General features: G+C 47.3%; 1 protein-coding gene across 7 annotated transcripts in view; it reads left to right on the top strand.

Annotated features, from left to right (window-relative positions):
• Positions 1–19,945, top strand: part of LOC147457762 (uncharacterized) — a 105,589-nt gene that overhangs the window by 34,387 nt on the left and 51,257 nt on the right. The window lies entirely within an intron of this gene.

Raw genomic sequence — 19,945 nt, forward strand, 5'->3', positions numbered from 1 at the left:
ACGTGTTCAGCAAAACGGCCAAAACGGAAACTTGTTCCAAGTCACAAGTTTCACACCTCCGAAACCCCGAAACCCCTGAAACATTTCAACGAAACAGTGGAAACGCGAAATCTGTTGAAACAATTGTGCTTTGAAACTTTTCTAACAAGAGCTTGTATTCAACTAGTTTTGGCCAATGTTTAGGGTAGATGAACCAGCAAGGAGGTGTGCATCAATGGCCAAGTTTGTGAGACCCATTATTCAGCACTCGTTCCAATAGAAGTACAAAATTGTGAAAGGTGATTGGAGCTTTTTTGACCTTCTTTTGGAACAAAAGCATAATGACTAAAAAACGCGTTTCGGCCCTTTGAAACCTCGAAACGGCCAAATAGGCGAAACGAGTTGATTGTTTTTTTTGGGCCCCCTTTTGACATGTTGGCCTCAAACCACTCGTTTGGGGATTTTTTAAGCCATGTACAAGGGCCGCCGCAAAAAATCGATAGATTTTTTGACCCTCACGAACATGGAATAATTTGTGTGTGTGTGTGTGAACCTTACGCGTCAGCTTGGCCTCCTCGTCTTTACGTGTACGTTGCTGCAGTTGGTTGCCGACTTACCTTGTTCACTCGTGACTCAAGTCTCACATCTGGATTTTGGTATTTCACATGTCTTGACAGGTGAATTTATATGTATATTCAACGTATAATTATAGGTACATACATGTAAAACGAAACCTATGTTTCGCTTTCTTCAAGCTTCAAAATGAAATGTTTTAGAAACCTCGAAACCCCGAAACGCACGAAACCCCAAAACATTTCATGTCACACTGAGCTACAAAAGTGGCTCTTTAAAGTCGGTTTTTTAAGCAACTTGCACAAAAATATCAATATTGGTCTTGAAAAAGGCCCCTTGAAAAGACAAATCCAAGTTTATCTTCAAATGTCACATTTGCATTAAACAACAAAATCCCCCCAAAATTATCTCTTTTTTGTCAGGTGCACTTAGACTGGTAGAATTACCCTAGCGACATAATGATACAAAAGTATAAAGTATTTGCTGACACAAACGAAAGAATACATTATGGTTTTTCTCATGCAAGAAAATTGATATTTGCTTTTTTGTGTTTTTCAAGCTTCAAACACAGTGGGCACTCGATCTCTTTATCTCTTCCTTCCTTTGTCTCTCTCATTGTATGTATGTGTGTGCACCTATACTTACTTATACATGAATGCACACACCTAATATGTGTGTGCTTATGAAAATAGACATGCTTTTTGGTCTCTTCATTGTCTTGAGAGTGCTGTGCATTCCACTTATCAAAACCTTCTGCTCTTCATTGGAAACCTCAGCTCCTATAGATTGAATCTTTAGGTCTCTCAATGCTTGATGCTTCAGAATGCTATTGATGATTTCTCCCTTTGCTTGGTTGTCAGGACCCTCTGTGCAACACGTGAAACACTTAATCATCTGTGTAGTACTTTTGCGGTGCTTAAATTCATCGAACTTGACTTGTGTAATTCTAGCTCCTCTTTCTTTGACTCTCTTGCACTATGGGTGCTTTTTGTTTGCTTCATACTCCTTACATACACACATATATATGTACACACCCATATATCATGTGTGTGCATATATAACCATAAATAAAAATAAATATATTTATATACATATTATTACAAAAGCCGTTTTTTCTTGCCCTAAAATGAAACGTTTCAAAACCGCGAAACAAATGAAACCACGAAATATTTCATGTCACACTGAGTAAGCCGACGAATTCACGCCCCTGTCCTTCAGTTGGGCTGATTTCCAAGACAAGCTCAAGGTGCGGTTTATGCCTCCTCAGTACCTAGCACGATTGAAGGAAGATTGGCGCAATCTCAAGCAACATGGTATGCCAGTCATGTCTTTTTCTAACGGTGTTTTGCAGCTCGGCACTCAATTACGCAAATCGGATGATGAGCGCAAGGAGGCTTTCCTCTTTGGGTTAGACGAATACATCAAGTTTGATGTAGAAGTTTTTGATCCCGCGGATCTCAACCAGGCGGTGGCGATTGCTCTCTCCCAAGAGATGAAGCACAACAAGGGAAAGCCTAAGGAGAACAAGACTTCTAAAGGAACCTCTCAGAATTCTCAGACCACGCAGAATGGTAAGAACGGTAAGAATGGTAACTCTTCTAACCAATCTTCCAACAGTCTCTCAGAAAAGAATTCTTCCAATGAACCTAAGGGTAAGGCTAACACAATTGCTAAACCTAAGCTTACTCCAGATGAAAAGGTAGCACAAGGAATTGTAGGAGGATAAATCACGTCGGAAAGCAAAGCACTTATTCTAAGGAAGGTCGTTGTTTTCATTGTCACATTAAGACCCATTGACTTTATTGATTATTAATTGTAAATAACAACCAGGCTTGTTGCTGCTCCTGCGCGCTCCCCTCCCCCCCTGCCTGCTCCTGCTCCCCCTCGCCATAGCCCCCCTTCGCCTTTGCCCTCGCGCTGCCCCCTAACGCGCTGCCCCCTGCCTGCGCGCTGTCTGTCCACGAGCGCTGCTGAGCTTGCACCTAGCTTGCACGCAGCCCAGCTAGAGTGCAGCCCCGCCCGCTGCCCCCCTCTTGCTCGCTGCCCATTGCCCTCGCCTTTCCAGCCCCCCCCCCCCCCCCTCCATCCGAAGGCCTCGCTTGAATTGCCTGGCAGTGGATTCTCAGTTGGATTCTTCTTGCCGAGCTCTCAAGCGTTAGCCTTCTCGTCCGCCCTTCTCCTTCAGAGCAACAGACGCTAATGGAGGCTAATGCTCCACCTCAGAGGGACTCCTCCGAAGCCCCCTTGCTCGACTCCGCTGAGCCCACCATTCGACTTGCTCTTTCACCGACAGAGCAAGCGAGCCTAGCCGCAAAGGTAGAGCGTTTGCAGGCGACCTCGGTCATTTGCAAGATTCTCGGCACCCGACCCAGCAGAGGAGAGCTGCGTGATCTTCTCCAGGCCCGCCTTCTCGCAGAGGTGGGCAAGATCTTGGATGTCCAGATTCTCGGACAGGGGTACTACCAGATCGAGTTCGAGACCTTCGAGATGGCTTCCAAGGTCATAGCTATGAGTCCACTGGCCATCCGAGCATCACGCGCCCACTTTCGACAGTGGCGTCATGGTTTTGACCTGTCTTCGGATGTGCTAGTAGAGGAGGGAGACATCCCCATCTCAGTCTGCTTTCCGGGTTTACGGAGGGAGTACCTACCACTTCTCTCCAGGATCGGCTCCGCCATCGGGACTGTCCTGGAGACACCTCGTACGGCAACATCAGTAGCTGCCAAGGCGGCTGGCATCCCCTCAGTTTGAGTTTTGGTCAGAGATACCCACACGCTCCCGAAGGTCATCCTTCTGCCTCGGGTGAGTGGGGGTTGGTTTAGACAGAGTGTGGAGTACTCGGGTCTCCCGAACCAGTGCTTCATTTGCAGACAGATGGGCCACCTAGCGAAGGCCTGTCCACGGTGGAGGCCATGACCTGCACCTCAGCCTCAGCCCCAGCCTGCCAAGGCTGGGCGCAGCCACAGCCAGTGGCACAGAGCACAGATTCAAAGTCACCCTCCGAGCGTGGGGCTCCAGCGGAGGAGGGGTGGCAGCAGGCCTGTGGCCGTTGACGCCAGGGGCCACAGTGACAGCCTGGCACTCAGAGTGGCCCTCAGGTGCCTACTCAGCAGCAGTGGGTTCCCACTGGGAACCGCTTTGGTCCTCTTGAGCAGGAGGAGCCCCCTACGCCAGCCTCCACCTCCGCTTCACCCTCGCCAGCCGCCCCCCCTTCAGAGTTCCCCTCCTCCTCATCCCCGCCCTCTGCTCTCGTCCACTCCCCCCTGCCTCGCCCCTCTACCTCTTTCGCCCCACCCCGCTTTTCCTCCCCCCCCCAGCTCCCTCTCCCCCCCCTCCTGCTCCAGTTCCACAGTCGACTCAGGAGATTGGTCCCTCACCGGCGGCTAGGAGATCTCTTGGCAGCGCCTTTGCCACGAGTCGCCTAGCGAGAGAGGGTCAGCCCTTCTTGCGGCCCCCATTGCAGATTCAGACATCTTCCCTTGCAACTATCCCTCGTGGTCTGACGAGCATTGACCTCCGACGCCGCTGGGATTTCTTCGACTACGGGTTCACTCGCTTTCTCGGCGATTCCGCACAGCAGACCATGAGGCAGCCTGCTTCAAGGTCCATGCTTTGTTTCTCACCGCTAGGGGGACAGAGGCCTTGGACTCAGCAGTTGGTTTCTCCTTCCCTCTGTGGTACGACTGAGACAGAGTGGTCCCTCGACTCAGTGATGGGATGGCTGCATACACAGGTTCTCGAGTTCCTTCACCACATGGGAGAACTTGGAGTTACAGATTTGCTGCAGACTTTGTGGCCACTGGCCAAGTTTGCGGTGACACCCCCAGACTCAGCAGGATGTAGGCACATTGTGGTGTACTTTTTTGCTGATACGCAGTGTTTGCCTTGCTATGTATACATTCATGAGGACTCCTGGACAGAGGAGGTTGCTTTACGCACGGCTCGCTCTGCTTGGGCTTGGGCTAGGCACTCACTACAGTCTCGCCTATCTAGAGGACGCTCGGATGCGGATTACTCCCCATCCAAGCCAGCCTCGAAGATAGCCCGTCTTGCTGCTGCGGCAGCATCTGTTCTCTCTCGCTCCCCATGAGGATCGTCTCGTTGAACGTGCAGGGACTAGGTGGGCCCCAGTTTCAGCGACAGCGGGGCCGATTGTGTCAGGAGCTTCAGCGTTGCCTTGTGGGAGGAGAGATTGATCTCCTTATGCTACAGGAGCACCATCTGGCTGAGAGCTGCATTCGGCGATGTGGTCAGATTTTGCGTGGACGATATGATACCTTTTGGTCAGCTGCTTTTGGACCTGGAGGCATCCAGGGTGGGGTATGTATGACTATTGCGGACTCATTGCAACAGGCCATTGTGGGCAGAGGGATTATTGTGCCAGGCAAGGCTCAGTGGATTACTATGCAGGTTCAGGGTGGCCTTGTGGGCTTCCTGAACATCTATGCGCCCAATGTGGCGAGTGCTCGTGCAGAGTTTTGGTCACAGATTGTTGAGTCTTTGCCACAGACTGACCATTGGTGTGTCGGAGGGGACTTCAACATGTTGGAGGACCCTTCTGACAGGATTGGAGGCAGCCATGCTACTGTGCATGGAGTCGAGTTAGCAGCTTGGGAGAGGTTGTGTATGACTTTGAGGGTCTCGGATACATGGCAGCACTCTGGCTTTGTGAGGCCTCCAGAGAGTCTTTCCTTCTCTAGGTCAGACCGCAGAGTGGGAGGAGTGAATCTATCGCGGATAGATCGCTTCTACACTAGTGACCACTTCAGTGACTTGGGGGGATCAGTGGGCATCTTGGGAGGGACATCCTTCTCGGACCATGCACCAGTGATTCTCACAGTGGCAGACAGGCAGAGGAGTGGGAGCACGATGCTTCGCATCTGAGAGCGGGTCTTGTTGGACTCGGCACTCAAAGAGGGTAAAGGCTCTTTGGACAGAGGGCATGGACAGCCAGGCCCTACCTGTAGACAGAGTGGCCTTAGGCCTGGCTCAGCTTAGCCACTTTTTTCTCCAGGAGTCTCTGGCTCGACGGGCTGCAGCGAGAGAGGAGGAGCAGTGTCTCAGACGAGGCATTGCTTCACTACAAAGGATGCAGGAGCAGCATCCAGACAGTCCATGGTTGGAGGAGCAGTTACAGCAGGCTCGACAGGAGCTTGCTTGCACAAAGGAGAGGCGTCATGAGTTTGCCTTTCACCGACAGGCATCTCAATGGACTCAGGTGGGAGACAGAGTGACAGGTGCTTTTTTTGAGACAGTGGGACCTCGGCACTCGCATGCCAAGGTCAATCAGTTGAGGAGACCCGATGGGTCAGTTGTTTGTGAGCCCGAGGATATGCGTGTAGTTGCTACTGACTTTTACCCTGAGTTACTGTCCCCCGAGCAGCAGATTGCTCCTCTTCTTCTGTCCATCAGGAGAAAGCTGTTACATTGGAGCTCAGCACGACTTTCGCTGGCTGGTAGAGTAGTAGTTGCCAACCAGGTGTTGTTGGCGACTATGTGGTACATCACTTCTTGCTGGATCTTCTCGAGTTCTTGTATCAGCCAGGTAGAGAGGCTGATCAGGAACTTCCTTTGGTCAGGTCGTGACACTCAGATTGCCCGAGCCAAGGTGGCTTGGTCGGTCATCACACTTCCTTGTTCTCAGGGAGGGCTTGGGATCATTGATCCAACACAGCAGAGCAGAGCCCTTCTTGGGAAGTTCGTCGTCAGAGGACTTCTTCCAGGCGAGGAGCCTTGGAAGGAGTTCTTGCTGCAGAGGCTTCGTGCTAGGGTGCTCAGTCAAGAGGCCCTTGGCAACCTTCGACCAGATGGATCTTTACAGAGTTGCGCCGAGTTGGTCTGAGCAGGAGACTGGAGGACTGATTCGCTATGAGTTTGCTTCGATCTTGGGAGCTCTTACGGCGTGGCCTAGAGCAGAGACAACCGACTTGCACGGAGGAGCGCCTACGACAGCCCCTCGTCTGGAACCCCATGGTTAGTACTCAGAGAGGCCACTTGGTTGGGAGTCGGCCTCATGTTTCTTGGGGTCCCATGGCAGTAGGTCCAGCGCGCTCTCTAGGTGACTGACTAGAGTTCACAGGTTTGTCAGAGGAGGTGCAGGGTGTCCAGCTACAGGGCATGTGAGGGGTGCAGAGCATGTGTCAGGACATCTCAGAGTCAGTTCCAGCTGAGTGGCTCACGCCTCTCGAGCCAGTAGCACCCCGGTGGATGGGAGCCTTCACACGACGGAGGTTCTCATTTCAGTCAGGGCCTGCTCAAAGACTGTCCCAACCCTGTTCTTCGAGCTTCAGGGTGGGGGACGATTACAGCAAGTTGTAGTAGAGGCCCTGCAGGTAGCAGAGTGTTGTTTCCAGAGAATCTGAGTTGTGGGCATCTGTGGGAGGACCTGCGTCATAGACCCTGACCCAGTAGCTCTTGAGACTGGACACTGGAGGCTATGGGCTTGGGAGTGTTGTCCACTAGCACGAGTACAGTGGGATCCTGGTGAGTGGCTATGGAGGGACCCCTTCTCTTCTGCAGACCGCCCAGGAGTCCCCTTCTTTCAGTACACTGTTCGGCTTGGACGTCATATACTTGCAGCACAGAGAGAGGCCCGCCCCGCTGCAGCACGTCATTGGCAGGAGGAGGGCCTCACAGTCGAGTTCCTGGCAGCCTTTTGGCAGAGGCTGTGGGACTCCAGACAGCCGAGGCGCGTCACTTTGTTCCAGTGGCTGCTTGCACACAGAGCCACAGCCGTAGGGAGCTGGCTTGTGCATAGTGGTCTTTCGGCCGCATGTGCAGCCTGTGACCAGTTGGTGGAGAGTCATCGTCGCTGTCTTTGGGACTGTCCCTCGGCCCAACAGGTGTGGCTACGAGTTCTTCGGCTAATGCCTGCCCTCTCCACGGCTCGACAATACACTTGGGGGGCAGCGGCTTGGTCCACCCTCACGGGCCCGACACTTCAGTTTGAGCTATCTTCCACCAGCAGGATGATAGTGACGCATGGGGGGTGACCTACACTCCAGCCTGCTACAGAGCTTACTCCACAGGAGTGGTGCAGTGAGAGAGAGGAGTGTTGGGAGCTCATCAGTGGCCTAGCTCTCTGGTTCATCTGGCGGACCCGTTGTATCCGCATTTTTGAGGCTCGCCCTGTGTCACCAGTAGAGACTGTTCGTGACTTTTGGCTAGAGCTGATCCATACTCTCAAAGGACAGCTTGAGGGACTACAGGGCAGCTCCGACCGCATGCGGGAGCGCCGTAGGCTTTCCTTCGACTCTGGCGCCCTGGACCCTTCTACACCATAGTCCAGGGGGTGCTCAGATGGCACTACTGTCCACCTGTGTGGCTCTTCCCTCCTCCCATCTCTTGATTTAGCCTCACTGTATATATGCTGCTTTTTCATCATGCTTGTTGTAGCCCTCTCTTGCAGAGGTGGATGTAGCCCTATGGGCAGTTTTCATTAACTAATAGAAGGATCTTTTTCTCGGAAAAAAAAATTTATTGTAAATAACAACAAATCATATGTAAGGTAAAGCTATTTAAACTTGTGTTAAATCACTAGGGTCACATAAAAAGAACATGTCCTTAGTTTGAATCGAATGAATCTAAAGAATCCACAGAACCCACTTCCTCTATCAATGCAATTAATGATAACACGAGTGTACCCCAAGTTTCTCTTGACCCTCCCATTGATGATTCTCTCATTAATCGTTATGGTCATGTGTCGGGGCAACGTTTTGTCATATTGTTTGACCCAGGTAGTATGCATGATGTGATCAGTCCCTCTCTTGTTGAGAGAGTCCGCCTAGAAGTTAGTCAGAAATCTCCTCTCGAGGTCTTTGGCTTTGTTCCCAGTATGGACTCTCTCATCACGCAGGAGTGTCTTGGTGTGTTGTTTACAATTCAACAAGCTGCCTTTAGTAGAAGATTTTTTGTCTCTCCTCTCTCAGGATGTGATATGATTTTGGGCATTTGATGGTTTCGTAAGCTTAACCCTCTCATTGATTGTGAGGCTAACACTTTCACTCTTTATGCCAAAAGTGATTCTCCCATTGTCATTCGTGGAGAGGACATTGTTCATTCTCCCCCTCTCGTTGCTAATATGCAGGACAAGATTGAAAGGATTCAGGATTTAGGAGACTCTCTCAGTCTCTTCTTCTCCAAAGCATGACACACAGGATTTGTATGATTATGAGAAGCATGATGATGATTTGATTGACAATGATGAGCATGATGATTTCGATGAGAATGACCAACATGATGATTTGCATGATCAGGATTTGATTGTTCACAAGAAGGATGAGTTAGTTGATGCTTTTTCTAGCGAAGCTAGTCTCGTTGCAGATTCGCTCAATCACGAAGGATCGATCTTGGCTCTCGAGCCTAGGTCCAAAGACCCCTCACAGGAAGTATTTTGTGTTCGCATGATTGATACGCACTCATTGTCCGAGTGTTTCATTCGTGATCGTTTCCTGTATTTAATTCAGCGTCTTTATGTGATCCCTTTTCCTAGGCATGACATATTGTACGTTGAGCACGTTTCACTCATGAATGAGCACGAATGTATGCGGATTTTTCATGAAAAGTATGTATTCAAGAAAGTCTTATTTCATGTCTCTTCCTTGGCATGACACATTTGTAGAACGAGCACAAGAAAGTACGAGCACCAAGCATGCGCATTTCCGTTGTGAATTGCCACAGTTAATTGCTCTAGATCAAAAGAGAAAGATTCAATCTCATTGTTTGCATGTGTTTGATGAACGGTTTGTCACTCCGTCTCTGTGCTCATCTACATTGCATACACAGTCTTTAGAGAAGACAAGATTTTTTCCATTCATTTTACATGGAATGGGTATGTTCATGGTTTTGTGTTGGAAATGGATTCAGGAATTTTCAGCCATGGAGATTCTTGAAGAAGAAAGAAGCATGATACTCGACGAAGTTGAAGCATTGAAGGAGCCTCAGAAGACTTTGTGTCGCTTTCGGTGCGGCCCAAAGAAGCAAGCGTTGCAGACCTTTATGAAGTTCAAGTATCGCCCGACCCACACATCAGAGTGGGCCGGCGAAGAGTCCCCTCCAGGATTCCGGATGCTATTGGCGATCTCTGTAACAAACTGCTGACGTGTCAAAGCCTAAAGAATGGAGCCAACTTACAAATGTGGCCGAGGGGCCTAAACTGTCACAAAGTGATGACGTCGCTGCTTGAGAGCAGAAACCATAACCCTAATTTTTGCCAAAAACCCTAACTGTTGAAACCCTAATTCTGAAAACCCTAACCCTAAAACTTGAAAACCCTAATTCTAAAAACCCTAACCCTAAAACCTGCAAATCCTATTTTTGAAAACCCTAACCCTAAAACTTGCAAACCCTAATTTTGCTGCCAAAAACCCTAAAGCTGTAGAATTCCTAACCCTAATCCTAAGGGCAGCAAGTAGATTTCCGCGTTTTGTGCCGATTGATGACATGGCAGGCTGTACGGATTTCCGTGATTTACGTTGGCAGCTTTTGGCTTTGCTTTTGGACCATAAGCTTTTGAGTTTTAAAGGCTTTTTACTGTAACTGCTTTTTAGGCCAAGGGCCTTTAAATATGAGGTTAGGGCTCATTCTCTGGCATGCTTCCTGGAGAAGGTGCAGAGTCTCGAGTACTGGCTTGTACTGTGTTTATGCAATATAAAGAAATACCGAAAGGGGCGCCAAGGTTTGGGGCCAATACTCTTTGGGGTGAATTCCGCCATTGAAGTGCTAAAAGTCTGTTCAATCTTTTCTTTTCTATTGGCACGTGGTGCCCGCCTTGTGACAGTGGTATCAGAGCATCAGGCGTGTGCTTTTCTAAAAGCATACCGGTCCTACAAAAGAGCAGACAGAGCTATTGGAATTTTATTTGAGTTATCTTCGGCCTCTGATCCCGGACTTATTAGCCACTCCCACCCTTACTTCATTTGAGTTTGAAATGGATGGTATTTGTTTTGAACTTGTTTTGGTGTTGATTTGAATTGTTAGACTTTGGTTTGATACTGGTTTCAATGATTGGTGATTTTACTCCCGGGTGGAGAAGTGAGAAATACTGTTTTGGTATTGTTTGAACCTCGGAACGACGCAGGCCGATGCCTGGGGAGTGTTTCATTGTATGTTTGAAAACCTCGGAACGACGCAGGCCGATGCCTGGGGAGCGTTTCGTTGTATGCTAGAAAACCTCGGAATGACGTAGGCCGATGCTTGGGGAGCGTTTGGTTGTATGCTTGAACCTCCAAGCGACGCAGACTGCGGTCTGGGAAGCGTTTGGTTGTACAGTCCTCTGAGCTCATGGCTGAGACCTTTTTAGGTTATTTGCGGGGGGAGTGACGAGGTAGTCGTTGAGTAGCTTCATACCGCAAACCGTTTGTCTCGGGGGAGTGCTCAACGGCGCTGTTTGTTGTGTCTTGTAACATGCATATGTGGCATTTGTGTTGCATTGTGATGTCAATTACGGAATATTCCTAATTGGATGAGATTGCCTGGGTATGTAATATTAGTGCATCAAGACACCAATGGAAGATCTGTACGGTCTGGATGTGATAGCTAATTTTACTACGCCGGAATATCAAGAGTTCCGATTTGGATGAAAGGAGAAGCTAACTCCTTGACCAAAAGAGCAGAAAGCAGAAGCTAACTCCTTGATCAAAACAGCCGAAAGGAGAAGCTAACTCCTTGATCAAAACAGCCGAAAGGAGACGCTAACTCCTTAATAAAAAGAGCGAACTGATTGTCCCTCGAAATGTGCCTCGGAATGACCCATGGAAATTTTTGAGCTAACTTGAGTTGTTTTGCAGATATGTTGTAATAGCGGACTATTACTCTCTTTCAAGAAGGGGAGATTTAACAAACTGCCTCCGTGTCAAAGCCTAAAGAATGGAGCCAACTTATAGATGTGGCTGAGGGGCCTAAACTGTCACAAAGTGATGACGTGGCTGCCCGAGAGCAGAAACCCTAACCCTAATTTTTGCCAAAAACCCTAACATAAACCCTAATTCTGGAAATCCTAACCCTAAAACCTGCAAACCCTAATTCTGAAAACCCTAACCCTAAAACTTGCAAACCCTGATTTTGAAAACCCTAACCCTAAAACCTGCAAACCCTAATTTTGCTGCCAGAAACCCTAAAGCTGCAAAAATCCTAACCCTTACCCTAAGGGCAGCAAGGAGATTTTCGCGTTTTGCGCCGATTGATGACGTGGCAGGCTTTACGGATTTCCGTGATTTACGCTGGTAGCTTTTTGGCTTTGCTTTTTGGCCAGAAGCTTTTGAGTTTTAAAGGCTTTTTACTGTAACTGCTTTTCAGGCCAAGGGCCTTTAAATATGAGGTTAGGGCTCATTCTCTGGCATGCTTCCTGGAGAAGGTGCAGAGTCTCGAATACCGGCTTGTACAGTGTTGATGCAATATAAAGAAATACCGAAAGGGGCGCCAAGGTTTGGGGTCAATGCTCTTTGGGGTGGAATTCCGCCACTCCGTGTCGCGTGTGGTCTCTCTCTCAATTCAATTGTTATTGAAGTGCTAAAAGTCTGTTCAGCCTGTTCTTTTCTATTGGCACGTGGTGCCCGCCTTGTGACAATCTCCCTCGATGCCATATAGTTCGGTACCAGTACCTCACTTTGAAAAGGAGGGGATGTCACGTGACACATCCAACCCTATGTGTCCGTGGACAAGCTACAGCACGACAAGGGTTCAGTCAGTCCAAGTAGTCTAGATTAGAAGTGATCTGGCACTTTTGTGAGTCTATTCATAGACCGTGCATGTCCAGCCACTTAGTGTAGATGCATATTCTCTGGTTGCACACAGCATGATCATAAGCATTTCCATCAGAATCCATCAGAATCCTTCAGGAGAATTTTCCAGTGCATTTAGCCTATTTTTTCTATTTTTGACATTTTTCACTTATTATTTTTAAGTGACTTTTGTTGGAAAGTAGGTAGGGCAAATTGAGTAAGTTTGTATATAAGCAAACCTAGGCTAGCACTAAATGGCAGAAGAGGCAATAGGAGCCAAGCTCAACATGCAACTTCTCAAGCAAGAACTTGGTGGTCTCCCCTCCAAGTAAGAAGGACTCATCCCTAGCGTTTTCCATCCAGCATCATCGCCAGGAGTTTCCATAGCCTAGCGCTTTTGCAACAGGTAGTCACCGCAAGCAGATCCTCATGCACAACGTTTTCAGCATTAGCTTCATCGCCGGCAAAGCTGCAAACATCAGCGTTTTCAGCCCTTGCCATCGCCAAAAGAACTCCCATGCCTAACGTTTTTGATCCTAGCAAAAGCAGCCCCAGTTTTCAGCCTTTGAACATATTTAGCAAGTGATTTTCAGCCATCAAAGACCATCAGTTTTCAGCCCTAAGACTTGTAGAATTTCAATGACAAAGACCAACAGAATCAGCCCCAAAACCAATATTTTGGATTGTAGCAAAAGAACCCCCATGCCTAACGTTTTTGATCCTAGCAAAAGCAGCCCCAGTTTTCAGCCTTTGGACATTTTCAGCAAGTGATTTTCAGCCATCAAAGACCATCAATTTTCAGCCCTAAGACCTGTAGAATTTCATTGACAAAGACCAACAGAATCAGCCCCAAAACCACTATTTTGGATTGTAGCAAAAGAACCCCCATGCCTAACGTTTTTGATCCTAGCAAAAGCAGCCCCAGTTTTCAGCCTTTGGACATTTTCAGCAAGTGATTTTCAGCCATCAAAGACCATCAGTTTTCAGCCCTAAGACCTGTAGAATTTCAGTGACAAAGACCAACAGAATCAGCCCCAAAACCAGCATTTTGGATTGTAGCATATTTCAGCCCATAGCGTTTTCAGCGACAAAGACCAACAGAATTTCAGCGACAAAGACCAACAGAATCAGCCCCAAAACCAGCATTTTGGATTGTAGCATATTTCAGCCCATAGCGTTTTTGGACAGCAGATAAAAGATTGCAGATTTCAGCCCTTAGGTCGGTGTCGTCATCCCCGTCTTCATCATGGATCTAGCCTAGACTTGCATCAGTCACATGCATTCAGTTTGTACCAGTTTGTGCAATCAATAGTAGACCATTCTCGCCGACGAGAGTGGGGCCTTCGGAGGAGGGTTTTTACAACATTTCTGGTGTTGTATTCTCTTCTCTCTCTATCTCTCAGTCTCATACACTTGCACGCACAGTGTCCACTCACTTTGTTCGTGATCATTGCACTCTCTCATTAAAGACGGAAGGCTCTCCCTTCCATAAGAACAAAAGGAACCTTGAACACAGTTCGGAGCACTCATCTTGAGCAAAGTTCAAACATTCATTCCGCTGCACCTAACAATGAAAGCTGATTGTTTTCAAGGCCAGAATTGACAGCATATATCTATGAGAAGGAGCTACTGGTAGTGATCCATGCTCTTCCTCAATGGCGACATTACTTACTTGGAGCCGATTTAATAGTCTTTACTGATCATCAGAGTTTACGCTACTTGTCACAGAAGCAGCTTTCAGAAAAGCAGACGTGGTGGGCTAACATGCTAACATCTTGTCACAGTTTCACTTCCAGATTGTTTATGTTCAGGGACAAAAGAACTTGGTGGCAGATGCTTTGTCTCGGAAGCCGCTAGTCTTGGCTATTTCCACAATTCATCATAGAAGCTTCGAGGACATGGTTGATTAGTACGCCACAGATCTAGATTTTTCAGATGTATTCACTCGAATACAGAATGGGGAGGTAGTAGCGGGATATTCCATACGGGATGGCTACTTGATGAAGAAAACGATGTTGTGCGTTACAGAGCCGTTGAGGGAAAAGGATCTGACTGAATGCCGTTGTCCACCTTTTACGGGTTTTTGCGGCATCAACACCGCCTTGAAAGGCGTGGAGCGTTACTTCTTTTGGCCGACTCAAGAAGGATGTGGACGACTTTGTACGCAGTTGCTTGGTATGCCAAAAGGTCAAGTTTGACAGGCATAAAGCACAGGGATTGTTACAGCCTTTACCCATTCCCACCCGCCCCTAGGAAAGTATTGCTATGGATTTCATTTTTGATCTCCCGAAGACACAGAGTGGCAATGATGGCATTTGGACTGTCAGATTTAGCAAGCAAGCTCACTTCATTCAAGTGAAGAAAACAGTCAAGCCGGATCATTTAGCGAGACTGTTTATTGCACAGATATTCAGACTACATGGCATGCCTGAGACAATAGTCTCTGATAGAGATCCCCGATTCACGAGTTTGTTTTAGAAGGCTATTTGGGAGAACATTGGCACAGGGTTGTAGTTCTCGTCATCATTTTACCCATAGACAGATGGGCAAAATTCAGTCGTATTGGATATTCAGACTACATGACATGCCTGAGACAATAGTCTCTGATAGAGATCCCCGATTCACGAGTTCGTTTTGGAAGGCTATTTGGGAGAACATTGGCACACGGTTGCAGTTCTCGTCATCATTTTACCCGCAGACAGATGGGCAATCTGAGATTGCAAAGTCAGTCGTACTGGATTTATTGAAGTCTTACATTTCTGATCAGAAGACTCAATGGGATTTCTTTTTGCCCTTGGGGGAATTTGCCTACATTAACATGATCCACTCTTTGACGGGGAAGGCACCATTTGAGATCATCGAAGGTGCTCCGAAGGTCCCACCCTTAGTACGAAAGATAAGATTTTTGAAGCCGACCATTACACGAGGGACTTGGACACTGCTTTTGCCAAGGTCCGGGAGGCTTTAGCGAAATCTCAGGAAAGACACAAGAAGGCAGCAGATCGACACCGTCATGATTTGAAATTAAAAGAAGACAATTGGGTGCTCTTACGTTTTGAGAAGGCACGCCTAAGAAAGAAAAAGGGAAAGGAGCGGCTTTTGCCAAAGCTTAGCATGAGGTACTATGGCCCTTTCTAGATAAAAGAAAAGATAAATGATGTCTCCTTTTGCCCAACACTTCGAAGATTCACAATGCTTTTCATGTGAGTCTATTGAAGCCTTTTAAAGGTGATGTGCCCGATGATGGGGAGCCAGATGAGCAACCGGAAGTGGAGGAAAGCGAGGAGATACTTGTTCTAGAATAGATATTGGCTCACAAGGACAAAAAGATTAAAAAGTGATTAGGCAGTTGTTGGTTAAGTTCAAGAGTTATCCTGCATTGGATGCGAAGTGGTTGGAGAAGGACCTAGCAAATACTCCTCAAATTTTGAAACTTTTGTCATAAAGTGATGACGTGGCGGACAACAAAAACCCTAATTTTTGCCAGAAACCCTAATTTTCAAAAATCGCGGAGGCGAAAAAACCATTTTTTTAAATTTTTTTTATTGATGAGCGACGTAAAACCTAGCTTTTTGCTACGCAAGGATTTTGGATGAGAGAAAGAGTTGAATTGCTTTATTTTAACTCTCATTGAGAGAGAGAATTTTCTTTTTCTTTCAAGCTTTTGGGGTTCTGCTTTTGGGCATCCATTGTAATCTTTAAATTAGTGGCGAGGGCTTCACTTCTCAGAGCATCTAGAGCAGAGTCTGAGAGTGAAACCCTAACCGCTCTCTTGTACTTTGATCTGATTAATATAAAAAGAAATACCGAAAGGGGCGCCAGTCTTTGGGGCCAATATCTCTAGGTACGGAACGCCGCCGGGCCAGTGCAAATCTATTATGATCTGTGAATTGTTTTGAAGTGGTTATTTGGTGCTGTCGCGGTTGATTCTTGACTTGGAGTGTCCAAGTCTGTTACAGTGGTATCAGAGCACGGCCGATTTCTCTTCTACGGGAAATCCGATCCCCAATTTTTTTCCGCGGCACTTATGGCTTCACGCAAGGATCAGTCGACTCCCTCTGCATCTGGAGATGCGGGCAGGGATCACAACGAAGATTCCGGCAGAGAGTATGGCCCGCCTCGGCCTACTCAGGTGGAGCGGTGAGAGATGGAGCGTCGCCAGTTGATCGGCGATGCAACAAAGATGATGCTCAGTTTTGCGAAAGATCCAAAATTGGCAAAATACATGAGCGAGACTTCTTTTCAAGAAGTGCATGCATAGTGGCAGAAAACCACTACACCACCCCCAAAATCTGCTTTCAAGAAACCTTCGGATCCCAAACAATATTCAGAGAAGGAACTAGAAGAGGTGGTTGATGCACGGATTGCTAAGCTTTTTGACGCACAGAAGAAAGCCAAAAAGCACGGCAAAAAGCAGAAGAAAAGCACTGACTTTCCAGGTTATTTGGGTCGTCAGTCGACTTTTGACAAGGCAAAGAAGCAGAAGAAGCGTGTTCGATTTGAAGGAGTACCCAGTTCTTCTTCTTCTTCTAACAGTTCCTCGGATTCGAGCGAAGAAGACAGAAAAGGTAAAAAGCGAAGCAAGAAGCAACGCTTCGGATAGGGCAAGAGAAAGACAAAGAAGGCTAAATCTCGCTCAGAGACTGACAGCTCTACTGAGGACTCGTCTCCAGACAGCTCAGATTCCGACGGAAACTTTTATGCGAACAAGAAGAATTTTTACAAAGCCAACGAGTATGACTTTCTCGAAGATAAAAGCAAGAAAGTCCGAGAGTTTAAGGAAGGTGGCCACTCCATCAAGTTTGATACTTTTTCAGGATACTGAGATGCTTCGAAGGCTTTGTCTTTTATACAGCAGTTTGACATTGCTTTCGTGGGAGGACGCTATTCAGAGCACTCCAAGATTCGGAGAGCTGCCTCTTACTTTAAGGGGAATGCTCGTACTTGGTGGTCCACGCTTCTTTTTAACAAGATTGCGCCAGTTACATGGTTGAAATTTAAGAAGCTTTTTATTTCTTCTTGGTTGACGCAAGAATATGAACGAGATGTACGAGTTGCTTGGAACCATCTTCGGATGACCAAGAGCGATACAGTAATTACTTACTGTGAAAGATTCTGGAGCTCTTTTCTACCCGCCTCTTCATTCAAGAAGATCTCGTTCAGAGAACAGATTGAGCGGTTTACCTTGGGTCTACCTACAGAGATTCGAGATCACTGCTTGGAACAGAAGTCAACTACTAGTAAGGAGTTGATGAGTCATGCGAAGCGGGGCTTTGCCATTCACTCTGGCAGTCTGACCTACCCCACAGATGAGGCCATGACACAACGAGCCGAACAGACTTCTGGGAATGAAAGTAGAAAGAAAAAGAGCAACCCAGAGAAAAAGGATGCACGACCCAATTTTACTCCTGAGGAGAGAGCTCGCTTCATTAGAGAGGGGAAGTGCTTTGGATGCGGGGAACATGGACATATCTCCTCGAAGTGCCCTACAAAGGCACAGAAAGAACAGAATCATAAGAACGACGACTGGCCTGAGAGTTCGAGAGCAGTTGAGGAACGTGGCAGAAAAGGCAGATAGAAAAGTAGAACTGGTACCACATGGCGTGGGACTTGCACCGAATCAAATGAATGAAAGTAAAAACTTTGCCGCTTTTTGGGGCAAAGTGAAGGATCAAGAAGCTCTTTTGAAGGAGCCAAGGCCAACTTATTTTCACTCGGAATTGGCGGCTCGATTTGGAATTACGCCCGACAGACGGACGCCACAGGCGGAGGTAGTTCGACTGGCACCCGGATGGGATGTTGCCATTACACCGAGCATTGGCAAACTTCGTTTGCAATGACAGGGGTGTTTAGGGCACGCGAGTGACGTTCTACTCAGGATCCCTTGGTACCACAAGAACTACGCCTTGGTTGACTACCGGGCCGAGAAAGCGACTTTGATAAATGAAGGGCTCAGAGATTGTACTTTATGAACATCAGTTTCTTTACTCATTCTTTTGGGAGAGAACTGAACGATGGATAAAGGTTGAATATGTTTTGACCTGATCAAAAGAACGCCAAGATTTTTCTCCACACTCATGCCGATTGCTTTTCAGAGGGCCTGAAGATCAGACCATTGACTTGATACCTGGAAGCACATCACCGAACCGGCCACCTTACTGTGTGACCCGAGTACAGATTGAAAAGATTATGAACCAAGTGAAAGACCTCTTGGAAAAGGGTCTTGTCTAGCCTGGTACTTCACCATACTGCTGTCCACTGTTGTTGGATTTGAAGAAAGACGGATCTTGGAGAATGTGCATTGATTATAGAGCTCTCAACAAAATCACCATCAAGAACAGATTTCCGATTCCTAGGATCGATGATATACTCGACAGGTTACAGGGATCCTCGTGCTTTAGCAGGATTGACTTGAAGAGTGGATATCATCAGATCCGAATCGCGCCGAAAGACGTCTACAAGACAGCTTTTCGGACGACTTTTGGGTTATTCGAGTTTTTTGGTGATGCCTTTTGGTTTAACCAATGCTCCTGCGACATTTAATCGGATGATGGACAGGATTTTTCGAGAATACAGGCTATTTGTTGGCACTTTCTTTGATGATATCATTGTTTTCTCCAAGAATGAGGCAAAACACAGAGATCATCTGCTTCAGAGATACACTTTTTGGGACACTTTGTCTCAACAGCAGCAGGAGTGCAAGTGGATTCGGCCAAGATAGAGACTATACGTGATTGGCCCGATTGGAAGAATGTCCATGAAGTTGGAAGCTTCTTGGGACTGTGTTCGTACTACAGGCGGTTCATACGAAAGTTTGCAGAGGTTGCTTCCCCTTTGCATATCTTGACACAGAAAGGAGTCCCTTTCTCGTGGTGATCCACAGAAGTGACTGCCTTTCAGACATTGAAAGAGAAATTGACTACAGGACCAGATTTGACTTTGCCGGACTTGCAGAAGTCATTTGAAGTATTTTGTGATGCTTATGGTCGTACTCTGGGTGCGGTCTTGATGCAAGAAGGCCATGTCATTGCTTACGAGAGCCGATTGTTCTCTAGGCCGGAGATGACAGCACAGATTTATGAGAAAGAGCTTTTGGTGGTTATCCATGCTCTTACTCAGTGGCGGCACTACCTGCTCGGAGCGGATTTTACTGTCTTTACAAACCATTAGAGTTTGCGCTACTTCTTGTCACAGAAGCAGCTTTCGGAAAAGCAGATGTGGTGGGCGAACATCTTGTCACAGTTTCACTTCCAGATTGTCCATGAGCAGGGACAGAAGAATGTGGTGGTAGATGCTTTGTCTCGGAAGCTGTTGGATCTGGCTATTTCCGCGATACATCATAGGAGCTTCGAGGATATGGTCGATTAGTATGCCACAGATACAGATTTTGCAGATAATTTCACACGGATACGGGATGGGGAGACAGTAGCTGGATACTCCCTTTGGGAAGGCTACTTGATGAAAAAGACTATGTTGTGCGTTACACCACCGTTGAGGGAAAAGGTTATGACTGAATGCCACTGTTCACCTTTTACGAGTCACCACGGCATTGCCACCACCATGAAGGGGGTAGAGAGATACTTTTTTGGGCCGAGACTCAAAAAGGATGTGGAAGAGTTTGTGCGCAGTTGCTTAGTATGCCAGAAGGTCAATTTTGACAGGCATAAGGCACA

The sequence above is a fragment of the Adiantum capillus-veneris genome, chromosome 5 (genome assembly GCF_014529385.1).
Source record: "Adiantum capillus-veneris isolate H3 chromosome 5, ASM1452938v2, whole genome shotgun sequence".
NCBI lineage: Eukaryota > Viridiplantae > Streptophyta > Polypodiopsida > Polypodiales > Pteridaceae > Adiantum > Adiantum capillus-veneris.